Source organism: Thalia democratica, chromosome 6 (assembly GCF_965202585.1).
Source record: "Thalia democratica chromosome 6, ktThaDemo2.hap1.1, whole genome shotgun sequence".
NCBI classification, from domain to species: Eukaryota; Metazoa; Chordata; class Thaliacea; order Salpida; family Salpidae; genus Thalia; species Thalia democratica.
This window is the reverse complement of record NC_139170.1, coordinates 64,596,123-64,611,316: the sequence shown is the minus strand read 5'-3', so window position 1 is coordinate 64,611,316 and position 15,194 is coordinate 64,596,123.

Genomic DNA, 15,194 nt, shown 5'->3' with positions numbered 1-15,194 from the left:
AAAAGATGGTATAAAATCAATATTTTATTTATTTTTGAAACTAAAACTTATTTTAAAATGTATTAAGACTGTTTGTTTTGTAAATTTTTTTTTATTACTTATTAGATAGCCGGTTGACTTATAGTTACATGACTTGGTCTGAATTAGTTATAAAAACTAAAATATACAAATACATGTATATGAAGACATGTAAATAGTATTTAAAGAATTTTGTTTTTGTTATCGAAAAATAAAATTAAAAACTAACAGAATAATGACTGTTAAAAAATATAAGTAAACGGTGATTATTACTTATATTAACATTAATAGTAGAAAAAAATTTGCAATAATTATAAAAAATAAAGATTATACACCAGGTTTCTATACTAAAACCATTAAAGAAGTACCAACTAAAACGTAAAAAACACCTTATTTGCTTCGATAACACTTATTATATTTGTAATGCATCTATGATAGTAAGTAACTTCCAGAATACCAAAATAAAACTGAACGGGAAATCATATCAACATACTTTCGAATTGCAAGTTACTTGTAATTAAGTATAAAATGCATGATTACTTATGTAACTTCAATTAAATTAGTTTGTTTTTTATAACTGGCTTGCAGTTAATTCACTGCTCATTAGAACGCATAAGAATATTTAACTATGATAAGGAGAGTTTGAACCGAGCAGTTTTTTTTCCAGTATGAACTAAGATGACATTTTTAACTGCTGTTATACAAATAGAGTGCTATAGTTTATTTTGTTTAACAACAGCTGTTTCGAAAGACAGATAGTCAATCTCTTCAGGCTTCAACAAAATAAGAATAAGCACGTTTTAGGCAACTATTAATAAATACAAAATAACTATTCATGCGTAAAAAGAAAGTAAATGAAAGTAAAAAGAGAGAGAAAAAAGAGAGAGAAAGGAGAAATGCTTTTTGTTAATTATTTTGATTAGATTAAGTTAGCAATTAGAAAAATATATTGTATTGTAATTATAATGATAATATCAGAATGTTTGATTATAGTTAAAGATTTTGGCAAAAAGATTGGCTTTAATTCTTAATATACTTCAAATAAAGCAAAACAAAACATTAAAAAGCAACATATTAACTAGTAATGGTTAAACACAATGCATGAATTTAAGTTGAAACGGAATATTTAACATTTAACAAAATAATAAAAAACAACAAATAAAACTCGAAATTCAAAACCCTAATTTGAACATTTGTTATACTAGCTAATTGTTTGCTTCCAATTCATCAACAGAAATTTGTTCCTATGTCTGCAACTGCCCATAAGTTCGGATTTTTTGTTGATACAGTTGTTACTTGCTTGTAATATCTTGAGGGCTTCTTTCAAGCAAAGCTTGCATGTTGTTTTTCCTGGTTGGTGTTTGTTTACTTTTTCTAGGATCTTCCAATTTAATTTGTAATCCTCTCCTTCGTTTTTTAATTTGTGAACTAGTTTTGATAGTTCTGTTGAATTGACGTGTTTATTGTAGTTTCTGTTATCAGGTTTGCAATTGATTGTTGTATTGTGCGTTGAAATTCTTTTCTTTAATTGGTTTGCTGTTATTCCAATATATGTTTTGGTTTCGTTTTTTGCGCTTACTGAAGCTTCATATATGACGTTTTCAGTTCTACAATTGCCACCTTTCAGGGGGCATTTATTTTTGTCCCTACAATTGCACGTCTCATCTGTGATTTTTTCTTTATTCAACAGTTTTTTGTTGTGGCTTTTGATTGTTATTTCGATATTTGGCATACAGCTGTAACTTAGCTTTATGCAGTTGCTGTTGACGTATTTATTTAGTTTGCTTTCTTTGCTAAAATGCTTCTTTATTATTTTTAAGAATTTGTTTCCCACATTTGTTTCACTGAACAGCAAAACGATGGGCCTAACCATATACATTTTCTTTTTCTTTTTCTCTTTTTCACAGTTGTTTCATTGGTTATTTTTGTATAGTTTATGTCATGACTGTATCCATTTAGTTTTAACGCTTCATTATATTCTTTTTTTATACTGTAAAATAGTTTTTTGCTGCTTGAATTTTTGGCTAATCTATTTTCTATCATCTTTGGGATTTGTTTGATAATTGCTTGTGGATGGTTAGAATTTGCATTTACATAATTGATTCTGTTGATTGGTTTTCTGTATGGGAAGAAGCTGTGTTTTTTTAGATTTAAGTTTAGGTCCAGGAAGTTTATTTGAAATGCTGGGTTTTCGATGATTATTTTTATTTTTATTGATTTAGCAAATTTATGTAGTTCTTTTTTATTTTTTTCTATTTCAACATTGCTTGTTGATTTGTCTAATTCCTATTATTTTATCAGGTAGTGTTTGCCTTAGGCCTTGAAGTATATAAAGTCCAACTAGTTCACTTATTTCAGCTCCATGTCTGCTCCCCATTGTTATGTCAAACAGCTCATTACCTTTCTCTCTTATGCTTTGTTTTGTCCATATTTCTTCTTTGTTTACTAAAACAGATTTTGCAGCATTGTCTATTATGGATTTATCTTGTTCAGTGATTGTTTCGTAGTTGCTTGCAAATTCAATTGCTTTATTTAGAAGTGCTTTGGTTATGCTGGGATAGAAATCTTTAATATCAAATTTCATTAATTTGTATTTGTTCTTTTCCAAATTTTTATACCACTTCAGTACTTCTTCTGTACTAGTCCATTGGTTAAATTCTTTTGTTTTTCTGATTGATTTGTTGACTTTTTCAACTATAATTTTGTTGATTTGTCCAATGTCTGAATTTGATGGATTTATTAGTCTTGTTTCTGGCTTTGAGAAGAAGTTGTCTTTGTGGTCCTTGAGTGTTACATAACAATCTTTTAATGGTAGTTGGTTGATTAGCTTCTTATCAAGCTTTAATTTTTTGACTATTTGTTTAGCTTCCTTATTTATACTGTCAATTACAGTATAATTGTTCTTTTTGTATGTTTTTCTGATGGAATTTTCCTTTAATTTTATGTATTCATTTTTGTTCAATTTATAATAATTTGTTGTTTTGTCTGCGGCCACATAGATTTGCTTGCTGTTTCTTATTGTTTTTACATATTTTTGAATTTTTTCTTGGAATTTATTGTTTATCCTTCTAAATTTTAATTGTCTAACAATGTCAAACATATCACTTTCAAAAAGTTTGAGTTCTTCTTCTTGTTTTGGAAGGAATTTTGATTTAAATCCAAAAGTTTCTATTTTTTCCTCATTTTCATACATACTTTCATTTTCTTCTTTGTTTGTACAGTAGAAAACTTTCAATCTAATTCGCCTGCAGAAGTTTCTTATCTTGTCAATTAGCTTAAGCTTGTATTCGTTTTGGCTGCAATCCAATTTTGTATCCGTTTCAACTTAAATTCATGCATTGTGTTTAACCATTACTAGTTAATATGTTGCTTTTTAATGTTTTGTTTTGCTTTATTTCGAAGTATATTAAGAATTAAAGCCAATCTTTTTGCCAAAATCTTTAACTATAATCAAACATTCTAATATTATCATTATAATTACAATACAATATACTTTTTTAATTGCTAACTTAATCTAATCAAAATAATTAACAAAAAGCATTTCTCCTTTCTCTCTCTTTTTTCTCTCTCTTTTTACTTTCATTTACTTTCTTTTTACGCATGAATAGTTATTTTGTATTTATTAATAGTTGCCTAAAACGTGCTTATTCTTGTTTTGTTGAAGCCTGAAGAGATTGACTATCTGTCTTTCGAAACAGCTGTTGTTAAACAAAATAAACTATAGCACTCTATTTGTATTATTAGCTCTTTACACTTGTAAATCGAGCACTCTTAAATAGTAATAGTCAAATTTACTAGTATAACTGCTGTTATATAAAATATAGTTAGGGCTCGAATTCATTTAAACTAATACACTGCTAAGTTTCATATTTGGTTAGTTAGCTGATTCTTTAGATTTGTATTTGTTTGTATTAACTTTAAGCTGAATAAATTTTTATGTAACAAAGCTATATCAACATAAAAAAGAAAATTTATTATAAAGTGTCTTTATTAATTTGCACTAACCATTTTGTTTCCTTTTATTGTATTTTAATTATTTTTTTTAATGTTTGCTTTGTTTTTATTAATACTCTCATTGATCACTTAACTAGTTTTTTTTACTTTTTATTTAAAAACTACTTATTATATTATGTTTTGCTTCTACTGTAAATTTCTGACGAAATGTAGTGAAACAACTTATTAAACTGTTAGAAATAATTTGTAGATACTTATTTGTACCTGACAAATATTTTCTAGATTATTATCTAACAATCAATAATTTAGCTTTTAATTGAAATGTACTATATGTTTAGTCTCTTAGTTTTAGATTTGAATAAATTGAAACTAACCATTTTTCCTTAACTAAAATAGCTAAGTATAATTTTATTTTCGCAGGAATTGGTATAAGTTAGCTTATTAGTCGACTCAATTTTTGTAACAAAAATTTTAGATAATTGATTTATGATATATTAATTAACATCATCGTTGACCGTTAAGTTAATATAAAATAAATAATTAAAAGTTATATAAAAACTCCCCCATTTTAAACCGCCTGATTAGATATATCTTCCACCTTAAATCAAGATTTAGCGAGTATAGTTAGTGTTTATACATAACTTTAATAAAATATATGAACTAAAATTTTTATTTCACTACTAGGAAAGAAAAACATTATAAGTTAAAGTATAAATATATCAAAATTTAATTATAAGTATAAAATATTTATTAAAATTAAGCTTTAAAAAACCAAACCATTCTTATTTTTCTCTAAAATTAAATAAATTATTCTAGTTATAATAAGTATTCAAACGAAGGAGCCAGTTACGTATTGTTCTATTAAATTGAAGTCGTAATAAGTGTTTTAACTAAAACTTAATTAATTTTTATATATTTGTAACTTAATAAAAACAAATTTGTTTTATCAATACTTTTAATTAAAATGTAATCATTCAGAAAACTCAACGAACATTAAATAACAAATGCAAAAAAAAAGTTTTATATAAATTATATAGCAAATACAAAAATATATGTTATATAGATTAAATAAAATTTTATTTAGAATATACAATAGAACATCGTGCTAAAAAATTATATACAGAAGTAAATCATTGCAGATAGGTAGATAAATTATTTGTTTTAATAAAAATTTATACATCACTTTAAAATATTTAAAAATTTTTTAATATTGTTGTATTTTTTGTATAAAATAAACCGCTAACGTTAATGATAATTAGAATTGTATTTGTATATTGTCATAAGATAGTCATAAACAATGCTTCTTTGTATTTTACACTTCAATTCTGATTGCTTTTCTTTACTAAGTTCCTTATGATAAGTTCGTATATGCAGACATCGATGAGAACTTTGAGTAAACCATTTACCACATTCAGCACATCCAAAAGGTTTTTCTCCTAAGTGAATTCTAAAGTGACTTACTAAACTTCCTTTACGAGTAAATTTCTTCTTGCAAATATCACATTCATGGTTTTTTACTTGGGTCAACATATGACGTTTTAAATCGCCCTTCTGTGAAAACTTCTTCTTACAAACTTCACATTGGAAATCTTTTATTTTAGTATGAACTAACATATATGCTTTTACAGCACTTTTTCTAGTAAAGCTTTTGTCACATATATTACATTTAAAAAGTTTATCTTTGGTGTGAGTAACTAAATGTTGTTTTAAATTGTGTTTAAATAAAAAGTTCTTATGACAAACATGACATTGAAACTCTTTCTTACCACTATGCACCAACATGTGTCGTTTTAAACTTCTTTTTTGTTTAAAACTTTTGCCACAATCTTCACATTTTTATGGTTCTTCTCTAATATGAATTCTTTTGTGATGTTTCAAGTACGATTTCGTATTGAAAATTTTCTTGCAAACATCACAAGTAATACTCTTAACAACCATATTTTTTTTGTTTTGACCAGAATCACTCATATTTTAAACTTAAATAGCTAAAAGTTATGTAAGTATTAAAAAATGTGAAAAAAAAAACAATGATTTGTGTACTTATTTAAAATTTAAAAATAATTAATTGTTTAATTATAGCTTTTAATCAATAAAAACTATTAAATAGAACAATTGCTTGATTTGAAAAATTTCATCCAAGTTTTTAAACTACACAAATTGAAGATAAAAACGATGTATTTTATTATAACATGGTACTAAATGAAAATTTTATCAGTTATTTAATAACAACTTATTTTACAATGTTTTAAGAATAATTTTTAGTAGTATATTCTTTCAGTTTCTTATTAGATTACCTGTTGATTAAAATTTACTCGACTTGGTCAAAATTATTTAACCACTTTATAAGAAGTAAAAAATAAAATGAAAACCATAATATACAATATACAATAATGTATGATAAAAATTGTATACACACATGAAGTTATATTTCAAATACAACTATTATCAATAAAACTTATATTTCTGAGCGTTATTTTACTTTTAAATTCTAAAAAGAATATTTAATTGCAGATAAACAATTAAAGTTCTCAAACTTATTTCAATTTTTTTTTACAAAATAAAAATTGTTTTTAACAATTATACTTTTGTTCTAGAAAAATTTTATCACTTGGTTATTATACATTTAATAGTTTTACTACAGTACATATATTTAAACACTTTACGTTTTTGAAGTTTTAAAGTAAACAAAATCAATAAAATTTTACTTTAATCTGGATAAAAATTTTGGGTGTCTATTACTAATTTAATTTAAGTTTAAATGTTTTGTGTATCTGATTATGGCAAACTGTAACTTATGCAGTTTTATTTAAGACATGAGATAATAAATAATTTCGACGGAAAGCACTTCTTAATTGCTAACTTTTTTTTTATGATTAGTACAAGTTTAGTATGATTAATGTGCCAAATAGTTTAGAGAGCAAACATATTCTTCGTTAAAAAAAAAAACAAAAGTTAGATTTATTTACTTAAAGAGATTGTTGACTTTAGTCAATATATAAGTAAAATTTTAGATAAAAAGTTCAGATACTGTAGAAGAAAACACAAGCTAAATATATATAAATAAACAAAATACCTTACTTAAGACCAAAGAAATATACTTGGAAAACAATTCAAAAAAAAAGCTGAACTATTTAAAAAACATTTAGTATTATATTGAGTTGCAATACTTTTTAAAAAGTTTTATTGTTTTGTTATTTTTAAATAAATTTATGTTTGTCGTGAGTTATAATGTAGCTTTCAATAGTTATCCTGTTTTTAAAGACAGCTTTATCTGTTTATGTAACTAAAACTATTTTTTAAGTCAGCTAGGGTGGCCATTGGTTTGTTAAAAATTTCTTCCATGTTTTCTTAATTCCCTCCTGGGTTTTAAGAGTAAATGTTTTTAGGTCTGTTTTTTGTTTAAAGTCAAGTTTAAAAACTATTTTAAGTAGTATGACAATATTTAATGATTCTTTAAAACTACTTTAAATGTGATTCTGAACAAAAATTTTTGATGATGACAAAGAATTTAACTATATGATAGATTTTTTATGGCAAAACGAAATTCTCAATTTAGCATGTAAAAATTGTTTAAAGTTTTAGGTTTTTATTTAATTTTTTTTTAGCCAAATTCAAAAATCTTAGGTTAAGTGACCACCCTGCATAAACTAGTTAAAGCAAGTTTTAAATAATTTTTAAATCGTTATATTCAGATAGAGATTAGAGTTGTTAGTGAACAGTAATCAGCTCAAATAATAATCTCTGGTAAGTTATATCACTACGATCTTTGGATAAAAGATACATTAAAAGAAAACTTATAAATTGAACATTTTATACAAAATTTAAACTGACTTAGTATAATAAAGCTTGTATTCAGCTAGTTAATGTGATATTTGAACACAAAGTTTACAAGAATTGCACAGATAATTTATTATCTCCTGATTTACTCCTGATTATTCTCCTGATTGATTTTTTTAATAAAACTTTTTATTTTATTACTTAAAGAAGGAAAAACTAATAATGTAATTTTTTAAAATTAACACTCTTGTTTTATATTCATAGGGCTATAACCTCTAAGAATTAATCTCAAAATTATTTCAGACTTCAGAGGTAGATTAAAATATTTTGCTAAAAAAACTATTATTACTTACCAGTTCAATCCTTGCTATTAAAAATTTAAAAAAAAAAAAAACTTCCTTAGTTTAGTTCCGTGTTCCAAAAAAATGTTTACTTAATTTCTTACTCTTTAACGAGAGACTTATTTAAGTAACTGAGAAATTAACAAAACAGTACTAATAAATCAAATATTTTACAGTATAAGTTTATTACTAATTGTAAATCCAACTAAATTTTTACTTCAGTAATTTTTTTAATTTAAATATTTCCTGACTATGTAGGCTCTTGTTACATTTTAATAATACATTTAAATAAATTTTATATAAGCGATCGATAATACTTTATATTTATTTATATTTAGCTTTTTATAATTAAAACGGGAAAACTCATACTTCTAATGCACTTAGATATAACATATGATAAAGACACGATAAAAAAGCTTATTTAAAATGAATAACTTATTTAAAGCTAAATTGCTTCAACTGAATTCTATTTTTTTTTTTTACTTTTATAGTTTATGTCGTAACTATTTTTAGCTAGACTTTTCAAATTCATTGTATATAACTAAAATTACACTGTAATATTATTAGTTTTTAGCAACATCATTCTGATAAAATGCACTTGTCGCTAACCGGGAAAGATTCTACTTATATACTATTTTTGGCCTGGTTTAATACGCAAAGTGCGCTCTAACTTATAAAGTAGATGCCCCCAAGATAACGCTTAAATTATAATTGACTTAAATAAACTAATATGAACTACTTACTATTTACTTAATGTTTAATAAATCAGTTACTTATACTAATTTAAACTGAGTTCGAATTTGTGATAATGATTATATTTACAATGAATATGCGAAACGAAAAGATGATAAAATACTGCACAACATTACACTAATAAACCAAATTACCAATTCTTTTAAAAGACAACAATACTCGAATAACAGAAAACTAAACACTAAATGTTTAAACCAAACTCAAAAAACATTCTAAAATCGAAATCACTTCATCAAGATTGAAACCATTAAAACTGAAGTGCCGCGAAAAGCTGCACTGAGTTCAGTCCGCTGAAATGAAGTAGAAACTGAAAGAACTGAACCGTCTATTAATCGAGACTATTGACTTTATATCGCTTGAGAAAAAAAGAAGAAAGTAAAAAAGAGACAATTACCGCTCACGCGGTACATTTTCTCCTCTTACCTTCGTACTTTAAAAATTTATTCTTGGTTTTCCGAAAAAGAAACATTAATTTATATTCCTTAACACTTGTAAGAATGCTTAAAACTCCCTATATAAAAAAATGAACGAAAAAACGACCGCCGACTTTTACCTCTTTAGTTTAAAAAGTATTACTTTACTTAATTCTATAATTTCTATAAATCGGTTTAAAATACACAAAAATGATAAAAGTATGGTACAGTTTTTCAAAATAACAGAAAAATGTAGAAAGTTCAAAAAATCTCCTCGCTGCTGGAACTCGCTCCGCCCCTGCACATCTCCACGTCGTTTGACCGGTTTATGCTGATACGTCTCCTCGCCTCACCCAGCGGTCTCTTGGCGCTACGGAACCGTCTCCTTGCCTCACCCAGCGGTCTCTTGGCGCTACGGAACCGTCTCCTTGCCTCACCCAGCGGTCTCTTGGCACTACGGAACCGTCTCCTTGCCTCACCCAGCGGTCTCTTGGCGCCACGGAATCCGTCTCCTTGCCTCACCCAGCGGTCTCTTGGCGCTACGGAATCCTCTGATCCGTCTCTCCATACATCTCCTCTTTCATCTCCTCGTTCCTCACCTCGTACATCAGTCTCCTCTACCGCTCCTCGCCGATTCGTTTCTCGAGCCGTTCGTGCGAAAGTGCAATTAGAATGTACGTCACTACTTGATATCAATTTTAAAAACAAGTTAAAACATTAAAAGATAAAAAAATTCAATTTACAAACTTATAAGCTACTAGTTAGCAACAACATTACATTAATCCATTAGTCTATTTATATTTTAACTTTAAAGTTTCTTAAGTTTCAAAGTAATTGAGAAACATTTTTGGCTCCAATCAATATACAGTAATTCTCTACAAGCTTTAAAATAAAAAACATTTCACATTTTACACGAATTAGTTGACAAAACAAGCATTCACATGCGTCTCAAAAGTTTAAACTTATTTTCGTAAAAATATAGCCAGTGAACTTGTACTGATTTTGAAAACTTTAATATTCTAAAAATTTTAAACAAAATTGTTTTTTATTTTCAGATTTTAAATACCGGGTAAGACATTAAATAGCTCGAATGACCTTGTTAAAAATTATTTTTTGTAAGTACGGCTAGCTTTAAAACAACAAAAAACATGCCAATAAAGTTTGTTACAAGCAATTAACAAGGTCATTGTAAAAAAAAACCTTAAATATTATAGTTTAAAGTTTGAACATAACATTGTTGCTAAATATAAAACTAAATTAAGCTTCATAAATTTAAGAAATTTCACTTTAATAACCGATTATGCACTCGAAAACAAGTTTTAATAACCTCATACAAATATTTTTACAAGGACAAACAAAAAACAACAATGTTTTTTACATGCAGTTTAAAAAGTTTATTACCCGTTATAGTTCAAATTAAACCGATTGTTTGAAAACAAAACAATTAAACTTTACAGTTGCTAACTTTTATAGACGTTTAAAACTCTTTTTGTTATAAGAAAGTTTTATTATTAGAAGCCTTTAGTTTCATTTTAATTTTTAATAAAATGTTTAAAACGATTGAACGATATTTAATTAATTTGACAAAACGCGGAACAACTTGAAAACAAGACTAACTTTTGTTTAAACTTGCTCGTACAAGTTTAAAACTCATTTTGAAAAACGCTTCAACAATGAATTGCAATAATATCTACACAACAAATACATTTTAGTTCTAAGACATGTCCATTAGCTTTTCCCAAACCACTTTAACATAAAATTCAACACAATAAAGCTAATTACTTTTTGCAAAAAACAACACAAATCTATCACAAACTCGAACTACTTAGTTGTTTTTCCAACTAGAAATTTTAAATTCATTTTTATAAATTTTACCAACCTATTGACTAGGTTAAATAAATGCCATAAAGTTTCTCAAATTTATACTATTATTAAATAAGGTTTATTTCACTCTGTCCCCATCTAAAAAAACGTAGAAATTTTAATGAAGGTATCTGTGTTCAATTCCAGCTATAAATAACTGGCCGTCCGGGTCACCATGTCGCTAACCGGGAAAGGTTCTACTTATATACTATTTTTGGCCTGGTTTAATACGCAAAGTGCGCTCTAACTTATAAAGTAGATGCCCCCAAGATAACGCTTAAATTATAATTGACTTAAATAAACTAATATGAACTACTTACTATTTACTTAATGTTTAATAAATCAGTTACTTATACTAATTTAAACTGAGTTCGAATTTGTGATAATGATTATATTTACAATGAATATGCGAAACGAAAAGATGATAAAATACTGCACAACATTACACTAATAAACCAAATTACCAATTCTTTTAAAAGACAACAATACTCGAATAACAGAAAACTAAACACTAAATGTTTAAACCAAACTCAAAAAACATTCTAAAATCGAAATCACTTCATCAAGATTGAAACCATTAAAACTGAAGTGCCGCGAAAAGCTGCACTGAGTTCAGTCCGCTGAAATGAAGTAGAAACTAAAAGAACTGAACCGTCTGTTAATCGAGACTATTGACTTTATATCGCTTGAGAAAAAAAGAAGAAAGTAAAAAAGAGACAATTACCGCTCACGCGGTACACACTAAACGAAATTAATTAATATACTTTCTTGAAAGTGAGTAACTTATGTTTAAATTTTTTAGTTAAAACCAGTACCAAAACCAAACTAAATTAAACTAACAACTAAAAGTTTTATAGATTTCAGAATATTACTATTTTTTAAACATTTTGTTAAGGGTCTTCAAATATCTAAGATTAATTTTTAATTACACATCTAAAGATTATTTAATTGGAAATTTCAAATGTTAAACTTTTTAAAAAGAACACATATAGATCGTTTATTATAACAAACAAAAATATACTTAGTATAAGTTTATACTTTGTGTGAAAATATCTAAACTATTTTAGAAATATACAAGTCTAAAGATACGATAAAAAAATATCATTAAACAATTCTGGGTCACTAAAAACTATAAACAAAAGAACAAAGCTATTAAAAACTAAAACTATTAATTTTTTAAATTAAACTCTTAATTTCACAAACAAACTTACATTATCTGCTCAATTGAAAAATTACTATTTAATTTAAATATTAAAAGAATATCAACAAATGAAAACCTAAAAACAAAAAATGAAACAAAAACAAATTAACTATAGTAATGAAAAGAAACAACTAAAGAATATTTCTGAGCTTTGTCTTCGGTTGAAACACTTTTTTTGGGCATCTAAAACAAAAATTACAAAACGATAAACTTAAATACATAAAGTAAAAAAACATACTTTAGGCAAAATAATAAACTAAGTACTTTTAGCAAACAACATATATAACTTAGTAAACTTTTCAATTGAAGATGTAATAAACTTGAATTTATTTTCATAAGTAAAGATTTATATAATGCTGCTGTGAAAAATAATTATAATTAAATATCTTAATAAAAAACATAAAGAGTTGAATTTTAACGTATACTTTCTCAAAAAATAAAACCAATAAAATAAAATTAGTAGAATGTGTAGCACTCTCAATTTAATTCATTTTTTATATTTTAAAGTACAACTAAAAAACTATAATATAACTAAAATAACTTTAAAAAGTTAGGCTTAGTCTAATTAACTCTATTTACCAAATTTTTTGATGAAAAAATGTTAAAAGAAAAAAAATATATATTTAACTTGTAGAAAGTTCAGTTAAATAAACTAAAAATATCATTTTATAAAACTCGATAACAAAACTAAAAGTATATGTATATATATATAAGTATAAGTATATGTATAAGGAAGCATTAATATATATATATATTTATATATATTTACGGTTTTATACAAAGTTCTGATCGATAGTGCTCGACAAATCAAATTGGAGCTTAATATTTATTTAATTATATAAAAACTATAATTTAAACAGCTGTTTCACACATTGGATTGTAAAATTTCAAGTGATCGTCAGTAAGTTACAGTTTATTATAATAGTGAACAGAAATTTCGATTTTAGAATTTTTTATAATAATTATGACGTAGTAATGGTACAGTTTAATGTACGATTAGTTGAATTTGAAATACGCTGTGAATGTTATTTTATGCTTTAAGGAAAGTTTAAAAAGGTTATTTTGGAAAAATGTTTTAAGCTATTAGAAAAAATTTTTAGGCTGTTGGGAAAAATGTTATAAAATGCTATAAAATACTCGTGTTTGCCGCTTCGATTTTAAATTTGTTTTAATATTTAGTTGGTTTTAATTTTGTTAAAAAAGTATTTTTGATAATGGATGCATATGTTTTGTCTTTCGCTTTTCTTGTTTAGTGTTACGTTCTTATCTGATTTTTCGATTTCTATTTTTTCTAAGTTACAAAGTTTGCAGCCGAATTTAGTATTAAATTTTAATTTTGTCCTGTTTAAACATTTAAATTATGTTTGGTTGGGAAATATTAAACAGGACAAAATTAAAATTTAATACTAAATTCGGCTGCAAACTTTGTAACTTAGAAAAAATTGAAATCGAAAAACCAGATAAGAACGTAACACTAAACAAGAAAAGCGAAAGACAAAACATATGCATCCATTATCAAAAATACTTTTTTAAAAAAATTAAAACCAACTAAATATTAAAACAAAATTAAAATCGAAGCGGCAAACACGAGTATTTTATAGCATTTTATAACATTTTTCCCAACAGCCTAAAAATTTTTTCTAATAGCTAAAAACATTTTTCCAAAATAACCTTTTTAAACTTTCCTAAAAAGCATAAAATAACATTCACAGCGTATTTCAAATTCAACTAATCGTACAATAAACTGTACCATTACTACGTCATAATTATTATAAAAAATTCTAAAATCGAAATTTCTGTTCACTATTTTAATAAACTGTAACTTACTGACGATCACATGAAATTTTACATTTCAATGTGTGAAACAGCTGTTTAAATTATAGTTTTTAGATAATTAAATAAATAAATAAATATATATATATATACATAATAAGGTTAATATTGAAACTTAAAGGTTATTATCATATAACGTAATATTTGCTTAAAAGAATCAACAGCTGTTATGTATGCATTAAAAAAGGAAGGTTGTTTAATAAGAGGAGCGAATTCATTACGTCTTGTCGACATTTAAAAACTCCTCTTAAAATACAATAAATTTTGAAGTATTTTATAGTCATTTAACTGTTGTTTTTGTGAATTTCAGTTGTTTGATTGTTTTTGTAGTGCACAATATTACGTTATACTGTTTTTTTGTTATTTTGCATAACTTTTGCATATTTGTTTAGTACAGTGCTTTTGTATATGTGTTCGTTAAAAATAGAAATAATTGCTATAGATAATTTTAGATTAGTGCTCATTTATAGACGCAATAAATAATGTTAAATCCTACTGTTATAAACTGTTAAGATGACTATATTAGATTTTTTAATGCTACAAATGAACTACACTCTAACACACTAAGACGTATTTATATAAAATTTTTGACGTATTGATATTTAAATTGTAAAATTACCTTATATACAACCTGTAAGTTATAAATTAGTAGACTATAAATTGATACTCTTGTTATAAACTGGATAAAAAAACGATTAAGCTTTTTTTTTTTATTTTTTTAAACTCTATATAGAAAAAAAAATTGTAAGCAAATTGTTGAAAATTCGTATACCCTTTTTTAACATTTAGTTGCTTCAATACAGAAGCTTAAAAAATGTATGCAACAATAATTTTAAAAATTAGTACACTTATATGGACACAAGTATACTACATTCTAATATACTGAGACATATTTTATTAGGAAGTTTTAGACGTGTTGATTTTTAATTTGTGAAATTATCTTATTTACAAGTTATTAAAATATTATTTAGTTGACTACATGTTTATGCTCTTATACTAAACTGGAAGACTTAACTAATGCTTTTTTTTTGATAATTTAAA